General features: G+C 40.1%; 27 non-coding genes across 27 annotated transcripts; all 27 read left to right on the forward strand.

Annotated features, from left to right (window-relative positions):
* The first annotated feature begins 77 nt into the window (after positions 1 to 77).
* trnar-ucg (transfer RNA arginine (anticodon UCG)) lies at positions 78 to 150 on the forward strand. The gene has a single exon. It is a non-coding gene; the product is annotated as a tRNA-Arg (tRNA).
* Positions 151 to 1,653: 1,503 nt separating this feature from the next.
* trnar-ucg (transfer RNA arginine (anticodon UCG)) lies at positions 1,654 to 1,726 on the forward strand. Its single transcript has one exon. It is a non-coding gene; the product is annotated as a tRNA-Arg (tRNA).
* A 376-nt stretch (positions 1,727 to 2,102) lies between these two features.
* On the forward strand, positions 2,103 to 2,175 carry trnar-ucg (transfer RNA arginine (anticodon UCG)). The gene has a single exon. It is a non-coding gene; the product is annotated as a tRNA-Arg (tRNA).
* A 375-nt stretch (positions 2,176 to 2,550) lies between these two features.
* Positions 2,551 to 2,623, forward strand: trnar-ucg (transfer RNA arginine (anticodon UCG)). The gene has a single exon. It is a non-coding gene; the product is annotated as a tRNA-Arg (tRNA).
* A 1,504-nt stretch (positions 2,624 to 4,127) lies between these two features.
* On the forward strand, positions 4,128 to 4,200 carry trnar-ucg (transfer RNA arginine (anticodon UCG)). Its single transcript has one exon. It is a non-coding gene; the product is annotated as a tRNA-Arg (tRNA).
* A 375-nt stretch (positions 4,201 to 4,575) lies between these two features.
* On the forward strand, positions 4,576 to 4,648 carry trnar-ucg (transfer RNA arginine (anticodon UCG)). Its single transcript has one exon. It is a non-coding gene; the product is annotated as a tRNA-Arg (tRNA).
* A 1,037-nt stretch (positions 4,649 to 5,685) lies between these two features.
* trnar-ucg (transfer RNA arginine (anticodon UCG)) lies at positions 5,686 to 5,758 on the forward strand. Its single transcript has one exon. It is a non-coding gene; the product is annotated as a tRNA-Arg (tRNA).
* Positions 5,759 to 6,659: 901 nt separating this feature from the next.
* trnar-ucg (transfer RNA arginine (anticodon UCG)) lies at positions 6,660 to 6,732 on the forward strand. Its single transcript has one exon. It is a non-coding gene; the product is annotated as a tRNA-Arg (tRNA).
* An 862-nt stretch (positions 6,733 to 7,594) lies between these two features.
* On the forward strand, positions 7,595 to 7,667 carry trnar-ucg (transfer RNA arginine (anticodon UCG)). Its single transcript has one exon. It is a non-coding gene; the product is annotated as a tRNA-Arg (tRNA).
* Positions 7,668 to 11,511: 3,844 nt separating this feature from the next.
* trnar-ucg (transfer RNA arginine (anticodon UCG)) lies at positions 11,512 to 11,584 on the forward strand. Its single transcript has one exon. It is a non-coding gene; the product is annotated as a tRNA-Arg (tRNA).
* Positions 11,585 to 13,108: 1,524 nt separating this feature from the next.
* On the forward strand, positions 13,109 to 13,181 carry trnar-ucg (transfer RNA arginine (anticodon UCG)). Its single transcript has one exon. It is a non-coding gene; the product is annotated as a tRNA-Arg (tRNA).
* Positions 13,182 to 14,705: 1,524 nt separating this feature from the next.
* Positions 14,706 to 14,778, forward strand: trnar-ucg (transfer RNA arginine (anticodon UCG)). Its single transcript has one exon. It is a non-coding gene; the product is annotated as a tRNA-Arg (tRNA).
* Positions 14,779 to 15,601: 823 nt separating this feature from the next.
* Positions 15,602 to 15,674, forward strand: trnar-ucg (transfer RNA arginine (anticodon UCG)). Its single transcript has one exon. It is a non-coding gene; the product is annotated as a tRNA-Arg (tRNA).
* A 590-nt stretch (positions 15,675 to 16,264) lies between these two features.
* Positions 16,265 to 16,337, forward strand: trnar-ucg (transfer RNA arginine (anticodon UCG)). The gene has a single exon. It is a non-coding gene; the product is annotated as a tRNA-Arg (tRNA).
* A 376-nt stretch (positions 16,338 to 16,713) lies between these two features.
* trnar-ucg (transfer RNA arginine (anticodon UCG)) lies at positions 16,714 to 16,786 on the forward strand. Its single transcript has one exon. It is a non-coding gene; the product is annotated as a tRNA-Arg (tRNA).
* Positions 16,787 to 17,162: 376 nt separating this feature from the next.
* On the forward strand, positions 17,163 to 17,235 carry trnar-ucg (transfer RNA arginine (anticodon UCG)). Its single transcript has one exon. It is a non-coding gene; the product is annotated as a tRNA-Arg (tRNA).
* Positions 17,236 to 17,611: 376 nt separating this feature from the next.
* On the forward strand, positions 17,612 to 17,684 carry trnar-ucg (transfer RNA arginine (anticodon UCG)). The gene has a single exon. It is a non-coding gene; the product is annotated as a tRNA-Arg (tRNA).
* Positions 17,685 to 18,274: 590 nt separating this feature from the next.
* Positions 18,275 to 18,347, forward strand: trnar-ucg (transfer RNA arginine (anticodon UCG)). Its single transcript has one exon. It is a non-coding gene; the product is annotated as a tRNA-Arg (tRNA).
* Positions 18,348 to 18,721: 374 nt separating this feature from the next.
* Positions 18,722 to 18,794, forward strand: trnar-ucg (transfer RNA arginine (anticodon UCG)). The gene has a single exon. It is a non-coding gene; the product is annotated as a tRNA-Arg (tRNA).
* A 590-nt stretch (positions 18,795 to 19,384) lies between these two features.
* On the forward strand, positions 19,385 to 19,457 carry trnaq-uug (transfer RNA glutamine (anticodon UUG)). Its single transcript has one exon. It is a non-coding gene; the product is annotated as a tRNA-Gln (tRNA).
* Positions 19,458 to 19,833: 376 nt separating this feature from the next.
* trnar-ucg (transfer RNA arginine (anticodon UCG)) lies at positions 19,834 to 19,906 on the forward strand. The gene has a single exon. It is a non-coding gene; the product is annotated as a tRNA-Arg (tRNA).
* Positions 19,907 to 20,496: 590 nt separating this feature from the next.
* Positions 20,497 to 20,569, forward strand: trnar-ucg (transfer RNA arginine (anticodon UCG)). Its single transcript has one exon. It is a non-coding gene; the product is annotated as a tRNA-Arg (tRNA).
* A 374-nt stretch (positions 20,570 to 20,943) lies between these two features.
* On the forward strand, positions 20,944 to 21,016 carry trnar-ucg (transfer RNA arginine (anticodon UCG)). The gene has a single exon. It is a non-coding gene; the product is annotated as a tRNA-Arg (tRNA).
* A 590-nt stretch (positions 21,017 to 21,606) lies between these two features.
* On the forward strand, positions 21,607 to 21,679 carry trnar-ucg (transfer RNA arginine (anticodon UCG)). Its single transcript has one exon. It is a non-coding gene; the product is annotated as a tRNA-Arg (tRNA).
* Positions 21,680 to 22,718: 1,039 nt separating this feature from the next.
* trnar-ucg (transfer RNA arginine (anticodon UCG)) lies at positions 22,719 to 22,791 on the forward strand. The gene has a single exon. It is a non-coding gene; the product is annotated as a tRNA-Arg (tRNA).
* A 376-nt stretch (positions 22,792 to 23,167) lies between these two features.
* trnar-ucg (transfer RNA arginine (anticodon UCG)) lies at positions 23,168 to 23,240 on the forward strand. The gene has a single exon. It is a non-coding gene; the product is annotated as a tRNA-Arg (tRNA).
* Positions 23,241 to 24,727: 1,487 nt separating this feature from the next.
* Positions 24,728 to 24,800, forward strand: trnar-ucg (transfer RNA arginine (anticodon UCG)). Its single transcript has one exon. It is a non-coding gene; the product is annotated as a tRNA-Arg (tRNA).
* Positions 24,801 to 25,991: the final 1,191 nt, after the last annotated feature.

A 25,991-nucleotide genomic window follows, 5' to 3' on the forward strand; every position in this document is an offset into this window, starting at 1 on the left:
TGCCTAATTAAGAAATGGTGTCATCGTAACAGGAAACAAGCTCTCTCAAAATGTTTGTGGTTTATTCCAGAAGGAGAGACCACGTGGCCTAATGGATAAGGCGTCTGACTTCGGATCAGAAGATTAAGGGTTCGAGTCCCTTTGTGGTTGTCATCAGTGTGATAATACTTGATACATCTTGATTGCAGTTGAAAGGCCAAATGATTTTTGGAAACAAACCATCTCAAAGTGTTTATCTGAACTTGATGGATTGCGACTCCAGTAAAGCTGTCTAAAATGCTTGATGGAAAAAAGTTGTTCACATGTTGTAGGAAACAGTCTGTCTCAAAGTGTGTGTGGTTCGATCAGCAAGAAGTGAAATCATGTTGTTATGGATATGGCGTCTGACTTATGGTGAAAAGATTGAGAGTACCCTCCTGGTTGTCCACATTAACGTGTACCTGTCTCTGAACATGATCCATTTGGACTCCTCTCAAGCTGTTGAAGATGCCTAATTAAGAAATGGTGTCATCGTAATAGGAAACAAGCTCTCTCAAAATGTTTGTGGTTTATTCCAGAAGGAGAGACCACGTGGCCTAATGGATAAGGTGTCTGACTTCGGATCAGAAGATTAAGGCTGAATCCCAATACTCCCCCTTCCCCTTCGTTTTGCGCGTTCCCGTGAGAGCTAGTGGTGTCCCAATACTCTTTTTGAGCTAGGGGAAGGGCTAAGACTAAGGGGTATACACCCCTTAAAACCAAGTGAGGTCGGGAGCTTACTTGAAACCGAGGGCTATGTGAAAACTGCGCGACCGGCAACATTGGCGGCCAGATCATCCAGAGAGTCCGCTAAATATAATATTTGCGGCTTAATTAATTGATAAAAAAATTATGACAGTCTTGTTTTGTGTTATATGCATTCATGAACATATATATTTGCAACCATTTTCCTAATTGAAACGTTTCTAAAAATCGCTAGTTTGGTACGCTAATATTACAGTGCTGAATTGCACAACAGTCCCGCATTTCTTTGACTAGCATGTCTACAGTTTAAAGTAAACTCCATTAGCAGCGAATTTCGTTTAAATCAGTGCATAACACTACTTGCTTTGGAGATATCGATACGTGCTAGATGACGTACCTGTAACCAAGTGGTGTCCCATTTCCTAGGGCTATGTAGCCCTTACCCCTTACTTTCGAGGGCCAAGGGGAAGGGGTAAGTTAAGGGGAAGGGCTAAGGGGAAGGGGTAAGGGGGAGAATTGGGATTCGGCCTAAGGGTTCGAGTCCCTTTGTGGTTGTCATCAATTCGATGTTACTTGATAGATCTTTATTGCTGTTGAAAAGCCAAAAGGTTTTCCAAACAAGCCATCTCAAAGCTGTCTAAAATGCTTGATGGAAAAAAGTTGTTCACATGTTGTAGGAAACAGTCTGTCTCAAAGTGTGTGTGGTTCGATCAGCAAGAAGTGAAAACATGTTGTTATGGATAAGGCGTCTGACTTAAGGTGAAAAGATTGAGAGTACCTTCCTGGTTGTCCACATTAACGTGTACCTGTCTCTGAACATGATCCATTTTGACTCCTCTCAAGCTGTTGAAGATGCCTAATTAAGAAATGGTGTCATCGTAATAGGAAACAATTTCTCTCAAAATGTTTGTGGTTTATTCTGGAACAAGAGACCAGGTGGCCTAATGGATAAGGTGTCTGACTTCGGATCAGAAGATTAAGGGTTCGAGTCCCTTCGTGGTTGTCATCAATTCGATGTTACTTGATAGATCTTTATTGCTGTTGAAAAGCCAAAAGGTTTTTCCAAACAAGCCATCACAAAGCTGTCTAAAATGCTTGATGGAAAAAAGTTGTTCACATGTTGTAGGAAACAGTCTGTCTCAAAGTGTGTGTGGTTCGATCAGCAAGAAGTGAAAACATGTTGTTATGGATAAGGCGTCTGACTTAAGGTGAAAAGATTGAGAGTACCTTCCTGGTTGTCCACATTAACGTGTACCTGTCTCTGAACATGATCCATTTTGACTCCTCTCAAGCTGTTGAAGATGCCTAATTAAGAAATGGTGTCATCGTAATAGGAAACAATTTCTCTCAAAATGTTTGTGGTTTATTCTGGAACAAGAGACCACGTGGCCTAATGGATAAGGTGTCTGACTTCGGATCAGAAGATTAAGGGTTCGAGTCCCTTCGTGGTTGTCATCAATTCGATGTTACTTGATAGATCTTTATTGCTGTTGAAAAGCCAAAAGGTTTTCCAAACAAGCCATCTCAAAGCTGTCTAAAATGCTTGATGGAAAAAAGTGGTTCACATGTTGTAGGAAACAGTCTGTCTCAAAGTGTGTGTGGTTCGATCAGCAAGAAGTGAAAACATGTTGTTATGGATAAGGCGTCTGACTTATGGTGAAAAGATTGAGAGTACCTTCCTGGTTGTCCACATTAACGTGTACCTGTCTCTGAACATGATCCATTTGGACTCCTCTCAAGCTGTTGAAGATGCCTAATTAAGAAATGGTGTCATCGTAACAGGAAACAAGCTCTCTCAAAATGTTTGTGGTTTATTCCAGAAGGAGAGACCACGTGGCCTAATGGATAAGGCGTCTGACTTCGGATCAGAAGATTAAGGGTTCGAGTCCCTTTGTGGTTGTCATCAGTGTGATAATACTTGATACATCTTGATTGCAGTTGAAAGGCCAAATGATTTTTGGAAACAAACCATCTCAAAGTGTTTATCTGAACTTGATGGATTGCGACTCCAGTAAAGCTGTCTAAAATGCTTGATGGAAAAAAGTTGTTCACATGTTGTAGGAAACAGTCTGTCTCAAAGTGTGTGTGGTTCGATCAGCAAGAAGTGAAATCATGTTGTTATGGATATGGCGTCTGACTTATGGTGAAAAGATTGAGAGTACCCTCCTGGTTGTCCACATTAACGTGTACCTGTCTCTGAACATGATCCATTTGGACTCCTCTCAAGCTGTTGAAGATGCCTAATTAAGAAATGGTGTCATCGTAATAGGAAACAAGCTCTCTCAAAATGTTTGTGGTTTATTCCAGAAGGAGAGACCACGTGGCCTAATGGATAAGGTGTCTGACTTCGGATCAGAAGATTAAGGCTGAATCCCAATACTCCCCCTTCCCCTTCGTTTTGCGCGTTCCCGTGAGAGCTAGTGGTGTCCCAATACTCTTTTTGAGCTAGGGGAAGGGCTAAGACTAAGGGGTATACACCCCTTAAAACCAAGTGAGGTCGGGAGCTTACTTGAAACCGAGGGCTATGTGAAAACTGCGCGACCGGCAACATTGGCGGCCAGATCATCCAGAGAGTCCGCTAAATATAATATTTGCGGCTTAATTAATTGATAAAAAAATTATGACAGTCTTGTTTTGTGTTATATGCATTCATGAACATATATATTTGCAACCATTTTCCTAATTGAAACGTTTCTAAAAATCGCTAGTTTGGTACGCTAATATTACAGTGCTGAATTGCACAACAGTCCCGCATTTCTTTGACTAGCATGTCTACAGTTTAAAGTAAACTCCATTAGCAGCGAATTTCGTTTAAATCAGTGCATAACACTACTTGCTTTGGAGATATCGATACGTGCTAGATGACGTACCTGTAACCAAGTGGTGTCCCATTTCCTAGGGCTATGTAGCCCTTACCCCTTACTTTCGAGGGCCAAGGGGAAGGGGTAAGTTAAGGGGAAGGGCTAAGGGGAAGGGGTAAGGGGGAGAATTGGGATTCGGCCTAAGGGTTCGAGTCCCTTTGTGGTTGTCATCAATTCGATGTTACTTGATAGATCTTTATTGCTGTTGAAAAGCCAAAAGGTTTTCCAAACAAGCCATCTCAAAGCTGTCTAAAATGCTTGATGGAAAAAAGTTGTTCACATGTCGTAGGAAACAGTCTGTCTCAAAGTGTGTGTGGTTCGATCAGCAAGAAGTGAAAACTTGTTGTTATGGATAAGGCGTCTGACTTATGGTGAAAAGATTGAGAGTACCTTCCTGGTTGTCCACATTAACGTGTACCTGTCTCTGAACATGATCCATTTGGACTCCTCTCAAGCTGTTGAAGATGCCTAATTAAGAAATGGTGTCATCGTAATAGGAAACAAGCTCTCTCAAAAATGTTTGTGGTTTATTCCAGAAGGAGAGACCATGTGGCCTAATGGATAAGGCGTCTGACTTCGGATCAGAAGATTAAGGGTTCAAGTCCCTTCGTGGTTGTCATCAATTCGATGTTACTTGATAGATCTTTATTGCTGTTGAAAAGCCAAAAGGTTTTTCCAAACAAGCCATCTCAAAGCTGTCTAAAATGCTTGATGGAAAAAAGTTGTTCACATGTTGTAGGAAACAGTCTGTCTCAAAGTGTGTGGTTCGATCAGCAAGAAGTGAAAACATGTTGTTATGGATAAGGCGTCTACCTTATGGTGAAAAGATTGAGAGTACCTTCCTGGTTGTCCACATTATCGTGTACCTGTCTCTGAACATGATCCATTTGGACTCCTCTCAAGCTGTTGAAGATGCCTAATTAAGAAATGGTGTCATCGTAATAGGAAACAAGCTCTCTCAAAAATGTTTGTGGTTTATTCCAGAAGGAGAGACCACGTGGCCTAATGGATAAGGCGTCTGACTTCGGATCAGAAGATTAAGGGTTCAAGTCCCTTCGTGGTTGTCATCAATTCGATGTTACTTGATAGATCTTTATTGCTGTTGAAAAGCCAAAAGGTTTTTCCAAACAAGCCATCTCAAAGCTGTCTAAAATGCTTGATGGAAAAAAGTTGTTCACATGTTGTAGGAAACAGTCTGTCTCAAAGTGTGTGTGGTTCGATCAGCAAGAAGTGAAAACATGTTGTTATGGATAAGGCGTCTACCTTATGGTGAAAAGATTAAGAGTACCTTCCTGGTTGTCCACATTATCGTGTACCTGTCTCTGAACATGATCCATTTTGACTCCTCTCAAGCTGTTGAAGATGCCTAATTAAGAAATGGTGTCATCGTAATAGGAAACAATTTCTCTCAATATGTTTGTGGTTATTCTGGAACAAGAGACCGCGTGGCCTAATGGATAAGTTGTCTGACTTCGGATCAGAAGATTAAGGGTTCGAGTCCCTTTGTGGTTGTCATCAGTGTGATATTACTTGATACATATTGATTGCAGTTGAAAGGCCAAAAGATTTTTGGAAACAAACCATCTCAAAGTGTTTATCTGAACTTGATGGATTGCGACTCCAGTAAAGCTGTTGTTGGCGTCTGAATTCGGATCAGAAGATTAAGGGTTCAAATCCCTTCGTGGTTGTCATCAGTTTGATATTACTTGATAGATCTTTATTGCTGTTGAAAGGCCAAAAGGTTTTTGGAAGCAAACCATCTCAAAGTGTTTATCTGAACTTGATAGATTGCGACTCCAGTAAAGCTGTCTAAAATGCTTGATGGAAAAAAGTTGTTCACATGTTGTAGGACACAGTCTATCTCAAAGTGTGTGTGGTTCGATCAGCAAGAAGTGAAAACATCTTGATATGGATAAGGCGTCTGACTTATGGTGAAAAGATTGAGAGTACCTTCCTGGTTGTCCACATTATCGTGTACCTGTCTCTGAACATGATCCATTTTGACTCCTCTCAAGCTGTTGAAGATGCCTAATTAAGAAATGGTGTCATCGTAATAGGAAACAATTTCTCTCAAAATGTTTGTGGTTATTCTGGAACAAGAGACCGCGTGGCCTAATGGATAAGGTGTCTGACTTCGGCTCAGAAGATTAAGGGTTCGAGTCCCTTCGTGGTTGTCATCAGTGTGATATTATTTGATAGATCTTGATTGCAGTTGAAAGGCCAAAAGGTTTTGGGAAACAAACCATCTCAAAGTGTTTATCTGAACTTGATGGATTGCGACTCCAGTAAAGCTGTCTAAAATGCTTGATGGAAAAAAGTTGTTCACATGTTGTAGGACACAGTCTGTCTCAAAGTGTGTGTGGTTCGATCAGCAAGAAGTGAAAACATGTTGTTATGGATAAGGCGTCTGACTTATGGTGAATAGATTGAGAGTACCTTCCTGGTTGTCCACATTAACGTGTACCTGTCTCTGAACATGATCCATTTGGACTCCTCTCAAGCTGTTGAAGATGCCTAATTAAGAAATGGTGTCATCGTAAAAGGAAAGAAGCTCTCTGAAAATGTTTGTGGTTTATTCCAGAAGGAGAGACCACGTGGCCTAATGGATAAATCGTCTGACTTCGGATCAGAAGATTAAGGGTGCGAGTCCCTTTGTGGTTGTCATCAGTGTGATATTACTTGATACATCTTGATTGCAGTTGAAAGGCCAAAAGATTTTTGGAAACAAACCATCTCAAATTGTTTATCTGAACTTGATGGATTGCGACTCCAGTAAAGCTGTCTAAAATGCTTGATGGAAAAAAGTTGTTCACATGTTGTAGGAAACAGTCTGTCTCAAAGTGTGTGTGGTTCGATCAGCAAGAAGTGAAAACATGTTGTTATGGATAAGGCGTCTGACTTATGGTGAAAAGATTGAGAGTACCTTCCTGGTTGTCCACATTAACGTGTACCTGTCTCTGAACATGATCCATTTTGACTCCTCTCAAGCTGTTGAAGATGCCTAATTAAGCAATGGTGTCATCGTAATAGGAAACAAGCTCTCTCAAAATGTTTGTGGTTTATTCCAGAAGGAGAGACCACGTGGCCTAATGGATAAGGTGTCTGACTTCGGATCAGAAGATTAAGGGTTCGAGTCCCTTCGTGGTTGTCATCAATTCGATGTTACTTGATAGATCTTTATTGCTGTTGAAAAGCCAAAAGGTTTTTCCAAACAAGCCATCTCAAAGCTGTCTAAAATGCTTGATGGAAAAAAGTGGTTCACATGTTGTAGGAAACAGTCTGTCTCAAAGTATGTGTGGTTCGATCAGCAAGAAGTGAAAACATGTTGTTATGGATAAGGCGTCTGACTTATGGTGAAAAGATTGAGAGTACCTTCCTGGTTGTCCACATTAACGTGTACCTGTCTCTGAACATGATCCATTTGGACTCCTCTCAAGCTGTTGAAGATGCCTAATTAAGAAATGGTGTCATCGTAATAGGAAACAAGCTCTCTCAAAATGTTCGTGGTTTATTCCAGAAGGAGAGACCACGTGGCCTAATGGATAAGGCGTCTGACTTCGGATCAGAAGATTAAGGGTGCGAGTCCCTTTGTGGTTGTCATCAGTGTGATAATACTTGATACATCCTGATTGCAGTTGAAAGGCCAAAAGATTTTTGGAAACAAACCATCTCAAAGTGTTTATCTGAACTTGATGGATTGCGACTCCAGTAAAGCTGTCTAAAATGCTTGATGGAAAAAAGTTGTTCACATGTTGTAGGAAACAGTCTGTCTCAAAGTGTGTGTGGTTCGATCAGCAAGAAGTGAAAACATGTTGTTATGGATAAGGCGTCTACCTTATGGTGAAAAGATTGAAAGTACCTTCCTGGTTGTCCACATTATCGTGTACCTGTCTCTGAACATGATCCATTTTGACTCCTCTCAAGCTGTTGAAGATGCCTAATTAAGAAATGGTGTCATCGTAATAGGAAACAATTTCTCTCAAAATGTTTGTGGTTATTCTGGAACAAGAGACCGCGTGGCCTAATGGATAAGGTGTCTGACTTCGGATCAGAAGATTAAGGGTTCGAGTCCCTTCGTGGTTGTCATCAGTGTGATATTATTTGATAGATCTTGATTGCAGTTGAAAGGCCAAAAGGTTTTGGGAAACAAACCATCTCAAAGTGTTTATCTGAACTTGATGGATTGCGACTCCAGTAAAGCTGTCTAAAATGCTTGATGGAAAAAAGTTGTTCACATGTTGTAGGACACAGTCTGTCTCAAAGTGTGTGTGGTTCGATCAGCAAGAAGTGAAAACATGTTGTTATGGATAAGGCGTCTGACTTATGGTGAATAGATTGAGAGTACCTTCCTGGTTGTCCACATTAACGTGTACCTGTCTCTGAACATGATCCATTTTGACTCCTCTCAAGCTGTTGAAGATGCCTAATTAAGAAATGGTGTCATCGTAAAAGGAAAGAAGCTCTCTGAAAATGTTTGTGGTTTATTCCAGAAGGAGAGACCACGTGGCCTAATGGATAAAGCGTCTGACTTCGGATCAGAAGATTAAGGGTGCGAGTCCCTTTGTGGTTGTCATCAGTGTGATAATACTTGATACATCTTGATTAGAGTTGAAAGGCCAAAAGATTTTTGGAAACAAACCATCTCAAAGTGTTTATCTGAACATGATGGATTGCGACTCCAGTAAAGATGTTGTAGGCGTCTGAATTCGGATCAGAAGATTAAGGGTTCGAGTCCCTTCGTGGTTGTCATCAGTGTGATATTATTTGATAGATCTTGATTGCAGTTGAAAGGCCAAAAGGTTTTTGGAAACAAACCATCTCAAAGTGTTTATCTGAACTTGATGGATTGCGACTCCAGTAAAGCTGTCTAAAATGCTTGATGGAAAAAAGTTGTTCACATGTTGTAGGAAACAGTCTGTCTCAAAGTGTGTGTGGTTCGATCAGCAAGAAGTGAAAACATGTTGTTATGGATAAGGCGTCTGACTTATGGTGAAAAGATTGAGAGTACCTTCCTGGTTGTCCACATTAACGTGTACCTGTCTCTGAACATGATCCATTTGGACTCCTCTCAAGCTGTTGAAGATGCCTAATTAAGAAATTGTGTCATCGTAAAAGGAAAGAAGCTCTCTGAAAATGTTTGTGGTTTATTCCAGAAGGAGAGACCACGTGGCCTAATGGATAAGGCGTCTGACTTCGGATCAGAAGTTTAAGGGTGCGAGTCCCTTTGTGGTTGTCATCAGTGTGATAATACTTGATACATCTTGATTGCAGTTGAAAGGCCAAAAGATTTTTGGAAACAAACCATCTCAAAGTGTTTATCTGAACTTGATGGATTGCGACTCCAGTAAAGCTGTCTAAAATGCTTGATGGAAAAAAGTTGTTCACATGTTGTAGGAAACAGTCTGTCTCAAAGTGTGTGTGGTTCGATCAGCAAGAAGTGAAAACATGTTGTTATGGATAAGGCGTCTGACTTATGGTGAAAAGATTGAGAGTACCTTCCTGGTTGTCCACATTAACGTGTACCTGTCTCTGAACATGATCCATTTGGACTCCTCTCAAGCTGTTGAAAATGCCTAATTAAGAAATGGTGTCATCGTAATAGGAAACAATTTCTCTCAATATGTTTGTGGTTATTCTGGAACAAGAGACCGCGTGGCCTAATGGATAAGGTGTCTGACTTCGAAGATTAAGGGTTCGAGTCCCTTCGTGGTTGTCATCAGTGTGATATTATTTGATAGATCTTGATTGCAGTTGAAAGGCATAAAGGTTTTTGGAAACAAACCATCTCAAAGTGTTTATCTGAACTTGATGGATTGCGACTCCAGTAAAGCTGTTGTAGGCGTCTGAATTCGGATCAGAAGATTAAGGGTTCGAATCCCTTCGTGGTTGTCATCAGTTTGATTTTACTTGATAGATCTTTATTGCTGTTGAAAGGCCAAAAGGTTTTTGGAAACAAACCATCTCAAAGTGTTTATCTGAACTTGATAGATTGCGACTCCAGTAAAGCTGTCTAAAATGCTTGATGGAAAAAAGTTGTTCACATGTTGTAGGACACAGTCTGTCTCAGAGTGTGTGTGGTTCGATCAGCAAGAAGTGAAAACATGTTGTTATGGATAAGGCATCTGACTTATGGTGAAAAGATTGAGAGTACCTTCCTGGTTGTCCACATTAACGTGTACCTGTCTCTGAACATGATCCATTTGGACTCCTCTCAAGCTGTTGAAGATGCCTAATTAAGAAATTGTGTCATCGTAAAAGGAAAGAAGCTCTCTGAAAATGTTTGTGGTTTATTCCAGAAGGAGAGACCACGTGGCCTAATGGATAAGGCGTCTGACTTCGGATCAGAAGTTTAAGGGTGCGAGTCCCTTTGTGGTTGTCATCAGTGTGATAATACTTGATACATCTTGATTGCAGTTGAAAGGCCAAAAGATTTTTGGAAACAAACCATCTCAAAGTGTTTATCTGAACTTGATGGATTGCGACTCCAGTAAAGCTGTCTAAAATGCTTGATGGAAAAAAGTTGTTCACATGTTGTAGGAAACAGTCTGTCTCAAAGTGTGTGTGGTTCGATCAGCAAGAAGTGAAAACATGTTGTTATGGATAAGGCGTCTGACTTAAAAGATTGAGAGTACCTTCCTGGTTGTCCACATTAACGTGTACCTGTCTCTGAACATGATCCATTTGGACTCCTCTCAAGCTGTTGAAAATGCCTAATTAAGAAATGGTGTCATCGTAATAGGAAACAATTTCTCTCAATATGTTTGTGGTTATTCTGGAACAAGAGACCGCGTGGCCTAATGGATAAGGTGTCTGACTTCGAAGATTAAGGGTTCGAGTCCCTTCGTGGTTGTCATCAGTGTGATATTATTTGATAGATCTTGATTGCAGTTGAAAGGCATAAAGGTTTTTGGAAACAAACCATCTCAAAGTGTTTATCTGAACTTGATGGATTGCGACTCCAGTAAAGCTGTTGTAGGCGTCTGAATTCGGATCAGAAGATTAAGGGTTCGAATCCCTTCGTGGTTGTCATCAGTTTGATTTTACTTGATAGATCTTTATTGCTGTTGAAAGGCCAAAAGGTTTTTGGAAACAAACCATCTCAAAGTGTTTATCTGAACTTGATAGATTGCGACTCCAGTAAAGCTGTCTAAAATGCTTGATGGAAAAAAGTTGTTCACATGTTGTAGGACACAGTCTGTCTCAGAGTGTGTGTGGTTCGATCAGCAAGAAGTGAAAACATGTTGTTATGGATAAGGCGTCTGACTTATGGTGAATAGATTGAGAGTACCTTCCTGGATGTCCACATTAACGTGTACCTGTCTCTGAACATGATCCATTTGGACTCCTCTCAAGCTGTTGAAGATGCCTAATTAAGAAATTGTGTCATCGTAAAAGGAAAGAAGCTCTCTGAAAATGTTTGTGGTTTATTCCAGAAGGAGAGACCACGTGGCCTAATGGATAAGGCGTCTGACTTCGGATCAGAAGTTTAAGGGTGCGAGTCCCTTTGTGGTTGTCATCAGTGTGATAATACTTGATACATCTTGATTGCAGTTGAAAGGCCAAAAGATTTTTAGAAACAAACCATCTCAAAGTGTTTATCTGAACTTGATGGATTGCGACTCCAGTAAAGCTGTCTAAAATGCTTGATGGAAAAAAGTTGTTCACATGTTGTAGGAAACAGTCTGTCTCAAAGTGTGTGTGGTTCGATCAGCAAGAAGTGAAAACATGTTGTTATGGATAAGGCGTCTGACTTATGGTGAAAAGATTGAGAGTACCTTCCTGGTTGTCCACATTAACGTGTACCTGTCTCTGAACATGATCCATTTGGACTCCTCTCAAGCTGTTGAAGATGCCTAATTAAGAAATGGTGTCATCGTAATAGGAAACAATTTCTCTCAATATGTTTGTGGTTTATTCCAGAAGGAGAGACCACGTGGCCTAATGGATAAGGCGTCTGACTTCGGATCAGAAGATTAAGGGTTCGAGTCCCTTTGTGGTTGTCATCAATTCGATGTTACTTGATAGATCTTTATTGCTGTTGAAAAGCCAAAAGGTTTTTCCAAACAAGCCATCTCAAAGCTGTCTAAAATGCTTGATGGAAAAAAGTTGTTCACATGTTGTAGGAAACAGTCTGTCTCAAAGTGTGTGTGGTTCGATCAGCAAGAAGTGAAAACATGTTGTTATGGATAAGGCGTCTGACTTATGGTGAAAAGATTGAGAGTACCTTCCTGGTCGTCCACATTATCGTGTACCTGTCTCTGAACATGATCCATTTGGACTCCTCTCAAGCTGTTGAAGATGCCTAATTAAGAAATGGTGTCATCGTAATAGGAAACAATTTCTCTCAATATGTTTGTGGTTATTCTGGAACAAGAGATCGAGTGGCCTAATGGATAAGGTGTCTGACTTCGAATCAAAAGATTAAGGGTTCGAGTCCCTTCGTGGTTGTCATCAGTGTGATATTATTTGATAGATCTTGATTGCAGTTGAAAGGCATAAAGGTTTTTGGAAACTAACCATCTCAAAGTGTTTATCTGAACTTGATGGATTGCGACTCCAGTAAAGCTGTTGTAGGCGTCTGAATTCGGATCAGAAGATGAGGGTTCGAATCCCTTCGTGGTTGTCATCAGTTTGATATTACTTGATAGATCTTTATTGCTGTTGAAAGGCCAAAAGGTTTTTGGAAACAAACCATCTCAAAGTGTTTATCTGAACTTGATAGATTGCGACTCCAGTAAAGCTGTTTAAAATGCTTGATGGAAAAAAGTTGTTCACATGTTGTAGGACACAGTCTGTTTCAGAGTGTGTGTGGTTCGATCAGCAAGAAGTGAAAACATGTTGTTATGGATAAGGCGTCTGACTTATGGTGAATAGATTGAGAGTACCTTCCTGGATGTCCACATTAACGTGTACCTGTCTCTGAACATGATCCATTTGGACTCCTCTCAAGCTGTTGAAGATGCCTAATTAAGAAATTGTGTCATCGTAAAAGGAAAGAAGCTCTCTGAAAATGTTTGTGGTTTATTCCAGAAGGAGAGACCACGTGGCCTAATGGATAAGGCGTCTGACTTCGGATCAGAAGATTAAGGGTGCGAGTCCCTTTGTGGTTGTCATCAGTGTGATAATACTTGATACATCTTGATTGCAGTTGAAAGGCCAAAAGATTTTTGGAAACAAACCATCTCAAAGTGTTTATCTGAACTTGATGGATTGCGACTCCAGTAAAGCTGTCTAAAATGCTTGATGGAAAAAAGTTGTTCACATGTTGTAGGAAACAGTCTGTCTCAAAGTGTGTGTGGTTCGATCAGCAAGAAGTGAAAACATGTTGTTATGGATAAGGCGTCTGACTTATGGTGAAAAGATTGAGAGTACCTTCCTGGTTGTCCACATTAACGTGTACCTGTCTCTGAACATGATCCATTTGGACTCCTCTCAAGCTGTTGAAGATGCCTAATTAAGAAATGGTGTCATCGTAATAGGAAACAAGCTCTATCAAAATGTTTGTGGTTTATTCCAGAAGGAGAGACCACGTGGCCTAATGGATAAGGCGTCTGACTTCGGATCAGAAGATTAAGGGTTCGAGTCCCTTTGTGGTTGTCATCAATTCGATGTTACTTGATAGATCTTTATTGCTGTTGAAAAGCCAAAAGGTTTTTCCAAACAAGCCATCTCAAAGCTGTCTAAAATGCTTGATGGAAAAAAGTTGTTCACATGTTGTAGGAAACAGTCTGTCTCAAAGTGTGTGTGGTTCGATCAGCAAGAAGTGAAAACATGTTGTTATGGATAAGGCGTCTGACTTATGGTGAAAAGATTGAGAGTACCTTCCTGGTCGTCCACATTATCGTGTACCTGTCTCTGAACATGATCCATTTGGACTCCTCTCAAGCTGTTGAAGATGCCTAATTAAGAAATGGTGTCATCGTAATAGGAAACAATTTCTCTCAATATGTTTGTGGTTATTCTGGAACAAGAGATCGAGTGGCCTAATGGATAAGGTGTCTGACTTCGAATCAAAAGATTAAGGGTTCGAGTCCCTTCGTGGTTGTCATCAGTGTGATATTATTTGATAGATCTTGATTGCAGTTGAAAGGCATAAAGGTTTTTGGAAACTAACCATCTCAAAGTGTTTATCTGAACTTGATGGATTGCGACTCCAGTAAAGCTGTTGTAGGCGTCTGAATTCGGATCAGAAGATGAGGGTTCGAATCCCTTCGTGGTTGTCATCAGTTTGATATTACTTGATAGATCTTTATTGCTGTTGAAAGGCCAAAAGGTTTTTGGAAACAAACCATCTCAAAGTGTTTATCTGAACTTGATAGATTGCGACTCCAGTAAAGCTGTTTAAAATGCTTGATGGAAAAAAGTTGTTCACATGTTGTAGGACACAGTCTGTTTCAGAGTGTGTGTGGTTCGATCAGCAAGAAGTGAAAACATGTTGTTATGGATAAGGCGTCTGACTTATGGTGAATAGATTGAGAGTACCTTCCTGGATGTCCACATTAACGTGTACCTGTCTCTGAACATGATCCATTTGGACTCCTCTCAAGCTGTTGAAGATGCCTAATTAAGAAATTGTGTCATCGTAAAAGGAAAGAAGCTCTCTGAAAATGTTTGTGGTTTATTCCAGAAGGAGAGACCACGTGGCCTAATGGATAAGGCGTCTGACTTCGGATCAGAAGATTAAGGGTGCGAGTCCCTTTGTGGTTGTCATCAGTGTGATAATACTTGATACATCTTGATTGCAGTTGAAAGGCCAAAAGATTTTTGGAAACAAACCATCTCAAAGTGTTTATCTGAACTTGATGGATTGCGACTCCAGTAAAGCTGTCTAAAATGCTTGATGGAAAAAAGTTGTTCACATGTTGTAGGAAACAGTCTGTCTCAAAGTGTGTGTGGTTCGATCAGCAAGAAGTGAAAACATGTTGTTATGGATAAGGCGTCTGACTTATGGTGAAAAGATTGAGAGTACCTTCCTGGTTGTCCACATTAACGTGTACCTGTCTCTGAACATGATCCATTTGGACTCCTCTCAAGCTGTTGAAGATGCCTAATTAAGAAATGGTGTCATCGTAATAGGAAACAAGCTCTATCAAAATGTTTGTGGTTTATTCCAGAAGGAGAGACCACGTGGCCTAATGGATAAGGCGTCTGACTTCGGATCAGAAGATTAAGGGTTCGAGTCCCTTTGTGGTTGTCATCAATTCGATGTTACTTGATAGATCTTTATTGCTGTTGAAAAGCCAAAAGGTTTTTCCAAACAAGCCATCTCAAAGCTGTCTAAAATGCTTGATGGAAAAAAGTTGTTCACATGTTGTAGGAAACAGTCTGTCTCAAAGTGTGTGTGGTTCGATCAGCAAGAAGTGAAAACATGTTGTTATGGATAAGGCGTCTGACTTATGGTGAAAAGATTGAGAGTACCTTCCTGGTTGTCCACATTAACGTGTACCTGTCTCTGAACATGATCCATTTGGACTCCTCTCAAGCTGTTGAAGATGCCTTATTAAGAAATGGTGTCATCGTAATACGAAACAAGCTCTCTCAAAATGTTTGTGGTTTATTCCAGAAGGAGAGACCACGTGGCCTAATGGATAAGGCGTCTGACTTCAGATCAGAAGATTAAGGGTTCGAGTCCCTTCGTGGTTGTCATCAATTCGATGTTACTTGATAGATCTTTATTGCTGTTGAAAAGCCAAAAGGTTTTTCCAAACAATCCATCTCAAAGCTGTCTAAAATGCTTGATGGAAAAAAGTTGTTCACATGTTGTAGGAAACAGTTTGTCTCAAAGTGTGTGTAGTTCGACCAGCAAGAAGTGAAAACATGTTGTTATGGATAAGGCGTCTGACTTATGGTGAAAAGATTGAGAATACCTTCCTGGTTGTCCACATTAACGTGTACCTGTCTCTGAACATGATCCATTTTGACTCCTAAAGCTGTTGAAGATGCCTAATTAAGAAATGGTGTCATCGTAATAGGAAACAATTTCTCTCAAAATGTTTGTGGTTTATTCTGAAACAAGAGACCACGTGGCCTAATGGATAAGGCGTCTGACTTCGGATCAGAAGATTAAGGGTTCGAGTCCCTTCGTGGTTTTCATCAGTGTGATATTATTTGATAGACCTTGATTGCAGTTGAAAGGCCAAAAGGTTTTTGGAAACAAACCATCTCAAAGTGTTTATCTGAACTTGATGGATTGCGACTCCTTTAAAGCTGTTGTAGGCGTCTGAATTCGGATCAGAAGATTAAGGGTTTGAATCCCTTTGTGGTTGTCATCAGTTTGATATTACTTGATAGATCTTTATTGCTGTTGAAAGGCCAAAAGGTTTTTGGAAACAAACCATCTCAAAGTGTTTATCTGAACTTGATAGATTGCGACTCCAGTAAAGCTGTCTAAAATGCTTGATGGAAAAAAGTTGTTCACATGTTGTAGGAAACAGTCTGTCTCAAAGTGTGTGTGGTTCGATCAGCAAGAAGTGAAAACATGTTGTTATGGATAAGGCGTCTGACTTATGGTGAAAAGATTGAGAGTACCTTCCTGGTTGTCCACATTAACGTGTACCTGTCTCTGAACATGATCCATTTGGACTCCTCTCAAGCTGTTGAAGATGCCTAATTAAGAAATGGTGTCATCGTAATAGGAAACAAGCTCTATCAAAATGTTTGTGGTTTATTCCAGAAGGAGAGACCACGTGGCCTAATGGATAAGGCGTCTGACTTCGGATCAGAAGATTAAGGGTTCGAGTCCCTTTGTGGTTGTCATCAATTCGATGTTACTTGATAGATCTTTATTGCTGTTGAAAAGCCAAAAGGTTTTTCCAAACAAGCCATCTCAAAGCTGTCTAAAATGCTTGATGGAAAAAAGTTGTTCACATGTTGTAGGAAACAGTCTGTCTCAAAGTGTGTGTGGTTCGATCAGCAAGAAGTGAAAACATGTTGTTATGGATAAGGCGTCTGACTTATGGTGAAAAGATTGAGAGTACCTTCCTGGTTGTCCACATTAACGTGTACCTGTCTCTGAACATGATCCATTTGGACTCCTCTCAAGCTGTTGAAGATGCCTTATTAAGAAATGGTGTCATCGTAATAGGAAACAAGCTCTCTCAAAATGTTTGTGGTTTATTCCAGAAGGAGAGACCACGTGGCCTAATGGATAAGGCGTCTGACTTCGGATCAGAAGATTAAGGGTTCGTGTCCCTTCGTGGTTGTCATCAATTCGATGTTACTTGATAGATCTTTATTGCTGTTGAAAAGCCAAAAGGTTTTTCCAAACAAGCCATCTCAAAGCTGTCTAAAATGCTTGATGGAAAAAAGTTGTTCACATGTTGTAGGAAACAGTCTGTCTCAAAGTGTGTGTGGTTCGATCAGCAAGAAGTGAAAACATGTTGTTATGGATAAGGCGTCTGACTTATGGTGAAAAGATTGAGAGTACCTTCCTGGTTGTCCACATTAACGTGTACCTGTCTCTGAACATGATCCATTTGGACTCCTCTCAAGCTGTTGAAGATGCCTTATTAAGAAATGGTGTCATCGTAATAGGAAACAAGCTCTCTCAAAATGTTTGTGGTTTATTCCAGAAGGAGAGACCACGTGGCCTAATGGATAAGGCGTCTGACTTCGGATCAGAAGATTAAGGGTTCGTGTCCCTTCGTGGTTGTCATCAATTCGATGTTACTTGATAGATCTTTATTGCTGTTGAAAAGCCAAAAGGTTTTTCCAAACAATCCATCTCAAAGCTGTCTAAAATGCTTGATGGAAAAAAGTTGTTCACATGTTGTAGGAAACAGTTTGTCTCAAAGTGTGTGTGGTTCGATCAGCAAGAAGTGAAAACATGTTGTTATGGATAAGGCGTCTGACTTATGGTGAAAAGATTGAGAGTACCTTCCTGGTTGTCCACATTAACGTGTACCTGTCTCTGAACATGATCCATTTTGACTCCTCTCAAGCTGTTGAAGATGCCTAATTAAGAAATGGTGTCATCGTAATAGGAAACAATTTCTCTCAAAATGTTTGTGGTTTATTCTGAAACAAGAGACCACGTGGCCTAATGGATAAGGCGTCTGACTTCGGATCAGAAGATTAAGGGTTCGAGTCCCTTCGTGGTTGTCATCAGTGTGATATTATTTGATAGATCTTGATTGCAGTTGAAAGGCCAAAAGGTTTTTGGAAACAAACCATCTCAAAGTGTTCATCTGAACTTGATGGATTGCGACTACTTTAAAGCTGTTGTAGGCGTCTGAATTCGGATCAGAAGATTAAGGGTTCGAATCCCTTCGTGGTTGTCATCAGTTTGATATTACTTGATAGATCTTTATTGCTGTTGAAAGGCCAAAAGGTTTTTGGAAACAAAGCATCTCAAAGTGTTTATCTGAACTTGATAGATTGCGAATCCAGTAAAGCTGTCTAAAATGCTTGATGGAAAAAAGTTTTTCAAATGTTGTAGGACACAGTCTGTCTCAGAGTGTGTGTGGTTCGATCAGCAAGAAGTGAAAACATGTTGTTATGGATAAGGCGTCTGACTTATGGTGAAAAGATTGAGAGTACCTTCCTGGTTGTCCACATTAACGTGTACCTGTCTCTGAACATGATCCATTTGGACTCCTCTCAAGCTGTTGAAGATGCCTTATTAAGAAATGGTGTCATCGTAATAGGAAACAAGCTCTCTCAAAATGTTTGTGGTTTATTCCAGAAGGAGAGACCACGTGGCCTAATGGATAAGGCGTCTGACTTCGGATCAGAAGATTAAGGGTTCGAGTCCCTTCGTGGTTGTCATCAATTCGATGTTACTTGATAGATCTTTATTGCTGTTGAAAAGCCAAAAGGTTTTTCCAAACAATCCATCTCAAAGCTGTCTAAAATGCTTGATGGAAAAAAGTTGTTCACATGTTGTAGGAAACAGTTTGTCTCAAAGTGTGTGTAGTTCGATCAGCAAGAAGTGAAAACATGTTGTTATGGATAAGGCGTCTGACTTATGGTGAAAAGATTGAGAATACCTTCCTGGTTGTCCACATTAACGTGTACCTGTCTCTGAACATGATCCATTTTGACTCCTCAAGCTGTTGAAGATGCCTAATTAAGAAATGGTGTCATCGTAATAGGAAACAATTTCTCTCAAAATGTTTGTGGTTTATTCTGAAACAAGAGACCACGTGGCCTAATGGATAAGGCGTCTGACTTCGGATCAGAAGATTAAGGGTTCGAGTCCCTTCGTGGTTTTCATCAGTGTGTTATTATTTGATAGACCTTGATTGCAGTTGAAAGGCCAAAAGGTTTTTGGAAACAAACCATCTCAAAGTGTTTATCTGAACTTGATGGATTGCGACTCCTTTAAAGCTGTTGTAGGCGTCTGAATTCGGATCAGAAGATTAAGGGTTTGAATCCCTTCGTGGTTGTCATCAGTTTGATATTACTTGATAGATCTTTATTGCTGTTGAAAGGCCAAAAGGTTTTTGGAAACAAACCATCTCAAAGTGTTTATCTGAACTTGATAGATTGCGACTCCAGTAAAGCTGTCTAAAATGCTTGATGGAAAAAAGTTGTTCAAATGTTGTAGGACACAGTCTGTCTCAGAGTGTGTGTGGTTCGATCAGCAAGAAGTGAAAACATGTTGTTATGGATAAGGCGTCTGACTTATGGTGAATAGATTGAGAGTACCTTCCTGGTTGTCCACATTAACGTGTACCTGTCTCTGAACATGATCCATTTGGACTCCTCTCAAGCTGTTGAAGATGCCTTATTAAGAAATGGTGTCATCGTAATAGGAAACAAGCTCTCTCAAAATGTTTGTGGTTTATTCCAGAAGGAGAGACCACGTGGCCTAATGGATAAGGCGTTTGACTTTGGATCAGAAGATTAAGGGTTCGAGTCCCTTCGTGGTTGTCATCAATTCGATGTTACTTGATAGATCTTTATTGCTGTTGAAAAGCCAAAAGGTTTTTCCAAACAATCCATCTCAAAGCTGTCTAAAATGCTTGATGGAAAAAAGTTGTTCACATGTTGTAGGAAACAGTTTGTCTCAAAGTGTGTGTGGTTCGATCAGCAAGAAGTGAAAACATGTTGTTATGGATAAGGCGTCTGACTTATGGTGAAAAGATTGAGAGTACCTTCCTGGTTGTCCACATTAACGTGTACCTGTCTCTGAACATGATCCATTTTGACTCCTCTCAAGCTGTTGAAGATGCCTAATTAAGAAATGGTGTCATCGTAATAGGAAACAATTTCTCTCAAAATGTTTGTGGTTTATTCTGAAACAAGAGACCACGTGGCCTAATGGATAAGGCGTCTGACTTCGGATCAGAAGATTAAGGGTTCGAGTCCCTTCGTGGTTGTCATCAGTGTGATATTATTTGATAGACCTTGATTGCAGTTGAAAGGCCAAAAGGTTTTTGGAAACAAACCATCTCAAAGTGTTTATCTGAACTTGATGGATTGCGACCCCTTTAAAGCTGTTGTAGGCGTCTGAATTCGGATCAGAAGATTAAGGGTTTGAATCCCTTCGTGGTTGTCATCAGTTTGATATTACTTGATAGATCTTTATTGCTGTTGAAAGGCCAAAAGGTTTTTGGAAACAAACCATCTCAAAGTGTTTATCTGAACTTGATGGATTGCGACTCCAGTAAAGCTGTCTAAAATGCTTGATGGAAAAAAGTTGTTCAAATGTTGTAGGACACAGTCTGTCTCAGAGTGTGTGTGGTTCGATCAGCAAGAAGTGAAAACATGTTGTTATGGATAAGGCGTCTGACTTATGGTGAATAGATTGAGAGTACCTTCCTGGTTGTCCACATTAACGTGTACCTGTCTCTGAACATGATCCATTTGGACTCCTCTCAAGCTGTTGAAGATGCCTTATTAAGAAATGGTGTCATCGTAATAGGAAACAAGCTCTCTCAAAATGTTTGTGGTTTATTCCAGAAGGAGAGACCACGTGGCCTAATGGATAAGGCGTCTGACTTCGGATCAGAAGATTAAGGGTTCGAGTCCCTTTGTGGTTGTCATCAATTCGATGTTACTTGATAGATCTTTATTGCTGTTGAAAAGCCAAAAGGTTTTTCCAAACAATCCATCTCAAAGCTGTCTAAAATGCTTGATGGAAAAAAGTTGTTCACATGTTGTAGGAAACAGTTTGTCTCAAAGTGTGTGTGGTTCGATCAGCAAGAAGTGAAAACATGTTGTTATGGATAAGGCGTCTGACTTATGGTGAAAAGATTGAGAGTACCTTCCTGGTTGTCCACATTAACGTGTACCTGTCTCTGAACATGATCCATTTTGACTCCTCAAGCTGTTGAAGATGCCTAATTAAGAAATGGTGTCATCGTAATAGGAAACAATTTCTCTCAAAATGTTTGTGGTTTATTCTGAAACAAGAGACCACGTGGCCTAATGGATAAGGCGTCTGACTTCGGATCAGAAGATTAAGGGTTCGAGTCCCTTCGTGGTTTTCATCAGTGTGATATTATTTGATAGACCTTGATTGCAGTTGAAAGGCCAAAAGGTTTTTGGAAACAAACCATCTCAAAGTGTTTATCTGAACTTGATGGATTGCGACTACTTTAAAGCTGTTGTAGGCGTCTGAATTCGGATCAGAAGATTAAGGGTTCGAATCCCTTCGTGGTTGTCATCAGTTTGATATTACTTGATAGATCTTTATTGCTGTTGAAAGGCCAAAAGGTTTTTGGAAACAAAGCATCTCAAAGTGTTTATCTGAACTTGATAGATTGCGAATCCAGTAAAGCTGTCTAAAATGCTTGATGGAAAAAAGTTTTTCAAATGTTGTAGGACACAGTCTGTCTCAGAGTGTGTGTGGTTCGATCAGCAAGAAGTGAAAACATGTTGTTATGGATAAGGCGTCTGACTTATGGTGAAAAGATTGAGAGTACCTTCCTGGTTGTCCACATTAACGTGTACCTGTCTCTGAACATGATCCATTTGGACTCCTCTCAAGTGGTTGAAGATGCCTTATTAAGAAATGGTGTCATCGTAATAGGAAACAAGCTCTCTCAAAATGTTTGTGGTTTATTCCAGAAGGAGAGACCACGTGGCCTAATGGATAAGGCGTCTGACTTCGGATCAGAAGATTAGGGGTTCGAGTCCCTTCGTGGTTGTCATCAATTCGATGTTACTTGATAGATCTTTATTGCTGTTGAAAAGCCAAAAGGTTTTTCCAAACAATCCATCTCAAAGCTGTCTAAAATGCTTGATGGAAAAAAGTTGTTCACATGTTGTAGGAAACAGTTTGTCTCAAAGTGTGTGTAGTTCGATCAGCAAGAAGTGAAAACATGTTGTTATGGATAAGGCGTCTGACTTATGGTGAAAAGATTGAGAGTACCTTCCTGGTTGTCCACATTAACGTGTACCTGTCTCTGAACATGATCCATTTTGACTCCTCTCAAGCTGTTGAAGATGCCTAATTAAGAAATGGTGTCATTGTAATAGGAAACAATTTCTCTCAAAATGTTTGTGGTTTATTCTGGAACAAGAGACCGCGTGGCCTAATGGATAAGGTGTCTGACTTCGGATCAGAAGATTAAGGGTTCTAGTCCCTTCGTGGTTGTCATCAGTGTGATATTATTTGATAGATCTTGATTGCAGTTGAAAGGCCAAAAGGTTTTTGGAAACAAACCATCTCAAAGTGTTTATCTGAACTTGATGGATTGCGACTCCAGTAAAGCTGTTGTAGGCGTCTGAATTCGGATCAGAAGATTAAGAGTTCGAGTCCCTTCGTGGTTGTCATCAGTTTGATATTACTTGATACATCTTGACTGCAGTTGAAAGGCCAAAAGGTTTTTGGAAACAAAGCATCTCAAAGTGTTTATCTGAACTTGATAGATTGCGAATCCAGTAAAGCTGTCTAAAATGCTTGATGGAAAAAAGTTTTTCAAATGTTGTAGGACACAGTCTGTCTCAGAGTGTGTGTGGTTCGATCAGCAAGAAGTGAAAACATGTTGTTATGGATAAGGCGTCTGACTTATGGTGAAAAGATTGAGAGTACCTTCCTGGTTGTCCACATTAACGTGTACCTGTCTCTGAACATGATCCATTTGGACTCCTCTCAAGCTGTTAAAGATGCCTTATTAAGAAATGGTGTCATCGTAATAGGAAACAAGCTCTCTCAAAATGTTTGTGGTTTATTCCTGAAGGAGAGACCACGTGGCCTAATGGATAAGGCGTCTGACTTCGGATCAGAAGATTAAGGGTTCGAGTCCCTTCGTGGTTGTCATCAATTCGATGTTACTTGATAGATCTTTATTGCTGTTGAAAAGCCAAAAGGTTTTTCCAAACAATCCATCTCAAAGCTGTCTAAAATGCTTGATGGAAAAAAGTTGTTCACATGTTGTAGGAAACAGTTTGTCTCAAAGTGTGTGTAGTTCGATCAGCAAGAAGTGAAAACATGTTGTTATGGATAAGGCGTCTGACTTATGGTGAAAAGATTGAGAGTACCTTCCTGGTTGTCCACATTAACGTGTACCTGTCTCTGAACATGATCCATTTGGACTCCTCTCAAGCTGTTGAAGATGCCTTATTAAGAAATGGTGTCATCGTAATAGGAAACAAGCTCTCTCAAAATGTTTGTGGTTTATTCCAGAAGGAGAGACCACGTGGCCTAATGGATAAGGCGTCTGACTTCGGATCAGAAGATTAAGGGTTCGAGTCCCTTCGTGGTTGTCATCAATTCGATGTTACTTGATAGATCTTTATTGCTGTTGAAAAGCCAAAAGGTTTTTCCAAACAATCCATCTTAAAGCTGTCTAAAATGCTTGATGGAAAAAAGTTGTTCACATGTTGTAGAAAACAGTTTGTCTCAAAGTGTGTGTAGTTCGATCAGCAAGAAGTGAAAACATGTTGTTATGGATAAGGCGTCTGACTTATGGTGAAAAGATTGAGAGTACCTTCCTGGTTGTCCACATTAACGTGTACCTGTCTCTGAACATGATCCATTTTGACTCCTCTCAAGCTGTTGAAGATGCCTAATTAAGAAATGGTGTCATTGTAATAGGAAACAATTTCTCTCAAAATGTTTGTGGTTTATTCTGGAACAAGAAACCGCGTGGCCTAATGGATAAGGTGTCTGACTTCGGATCAGAAGATTAAGGGTTCTAGTCCCTTCGTGGTTGTCATCAGTGTGATATTATTTGATAGATCTTGATTGCAGTTGAAAGGCCAAAAGGTTTTTGGAAACAAACCATCTCAAAGTGTTTATCTGAACTTGATGGATTGCGACTCCAGTAAAGCTGTTGTAGGCGTCTGAATTCGGATCAGAAGATTAAGAGTTCGAGTCCCTTCGTGGTTGTCATCAGTTTGATATTACTTGATACATCTTGACTGCAGTTGAAAGGCCAAAAGGTTTTTGGAAACAAACCATCTCAAAGTGTTTATCAGAACTTGATGGATTGCGACTCCAGTAAAGCTGTCTAAAATGCTTGATGGAAAAAAGTTGTTCACATATTGTAGTACACAGTCTGTCTCAAAGTGTGTGTGGTTCGATCAGCAAGAAGTGAAAACATGTTGTTATCGATAAGGCGTCTGACTTATGGTGAATAGATTGAGAATACCTTCCTGGTTGTCCACAGCAACGTGTACCCGTCTTTGAACATGATCCATTTGGACTCCTCTCAAGCTGTTGAAGATGCCTAATTAAGAAATGGTGTCATCGTAATAGGAAACAATTTCTCTCAAAATGTTTGTGGTTATTCTGGAACAAGAGACCGCGTGGCCTAATGGATAAGGAGTCTGACTTCGGATCAGAAGATTAAGGGTTTGAGTCCCTTCGTGGTTGTCATCAGTGTGATATTATTTGATAGATCTTGATTGCAGTTGAAAGGCCAAAAGGTTTTTCCAAACAATCCATCTCAAAGCTGTCTAAAATGCTTGATGGAAAAAAGTTGTTCACATGTTGTAGGAAACAGTTTGTCTCAAAGTGTGTGTAGTTCGATCAGCAAGAAGTGAAAACATGTTGTTATGGATAAGGCGTCTGACTTATGGTGAAAAGATTGAGAGTACCTTCCTGGTTGTCCACATTAACGTGTACCTGTCTCTGAACATGATCCATTTGGACTCCTCTCAAGCTGTTGAAGATGCCTTATTAAGAAATGGTGTCATCGTAATAGGAAACAAGCTCTCTCAAAATGTTTGTGGTTTATTCCAGAAGGAGAGACCACGTGGCCTAATGGATAAGGCGTCTGACTTCGGATCAGAAGATTAAGGGTTCGAGTCCCTTCGTGGTTGTCATCAATTCGATGTTACTTGATAGATCTTTATTGCTGTTGAAAAGCCAAAAGGTTTTTCCAAACAATCCATCTTAAAGCTGTCTAAAATGCTTGATGGAAAAAAGTTGTTCACATGTTGTAGAAAACAGTTTGTCTCAAAGTGTGTGTAGTTCGATCAGCAAGAAGTGAAAACATGTTGTTATGGATAAGGCGTCTGACTTATGGTGAAAAGATTGAGAGTACCTTCCTGGTTGTCCACATTAACGTGTACCTGTCTCTGAACATGATCCATTTTGACTCCTCTCAAGCTGTTGAAGATGCCTAATTAAGAAATGGTGTCATTGTAATAGGAAACAATTTCTCTCAAAATGTTTGTGGTTTATTCTGGAACAAGAAACCGCGTGGCCTAATGGATAAGGTGTCTGACTTCGGATCAGAAGATTAAGGGTTCTAGTCCCTTCGTGGTTGTCATCAGTGTGATATTATTTGATAGATCTTGATTGCAGTTGAAAGGCCAAAAGGTTTTTGGAAACAAACCATCTCAAAGTGTTTATCTGAACTTGATGGATTGCGACTCCAGTAAAGCTGTTGTAGGCGTCTGAATTCGGATCAGAAGATTAAGAGTTCGAGTCCCTTCGTGGTTGTCATCAGTTTGATATTACTTGATACATCTTGACTGCAGTTGAAAGGCCAAAAGGTTTTTGGAAACAAACCATCTCAAAGTGTTTATCAGAACTTGATGGATTGCGACTCCAGTAAAGCTGTCTAAAATGCTTGATGGAAAAAAGTTGTTCACATATTGTAGTACACAGTCTGTCTCAAAGTGTGTGTGGTTCGATCAGCAAGAAGTGAAAACATGTTGTTATCGATAAGGCGTCTGACTTATGGTGAATAGATTGAGAATACCTTCCTGGTTGTCCACAGCAACGTGTACCCGTCTTTGAACATGATCCATTTGGACTCCTCTCAAGCTGTTGAAGATGCCTAATTAAGAAATGGTGTCATCGTAATAGGAAACAATTTCTCTCAAAATGTTTGTGGTTATTCTGGAACAAGAGACCGCGTGGCCTAATGGATAAGGAGTCTGACTTCGGATCAGAAGATTAAGGGTTTGAGTCCCTTCGTGGTTGTCATCAGTGTGATATTATTTGATAGATCTTGATTGCAGTTGAAAGGCCAAAAGGTTTTTGGAAACAAACCATCTCAAAGT

This window comes from Hypomesus nipponensis, chromosome 15, assembly GCF_054491055.1.
Source record: "Hypomesus nipponensis isolate SF chromosome 15, ASM5449105v1, whole genome shotgun sequence".
NCBI lineage: Eukaryota > Metazoa > Chordata > Actinopteri > Osmeriformes > Osmeridae > Hypomesus > Hypomesus nipponensis.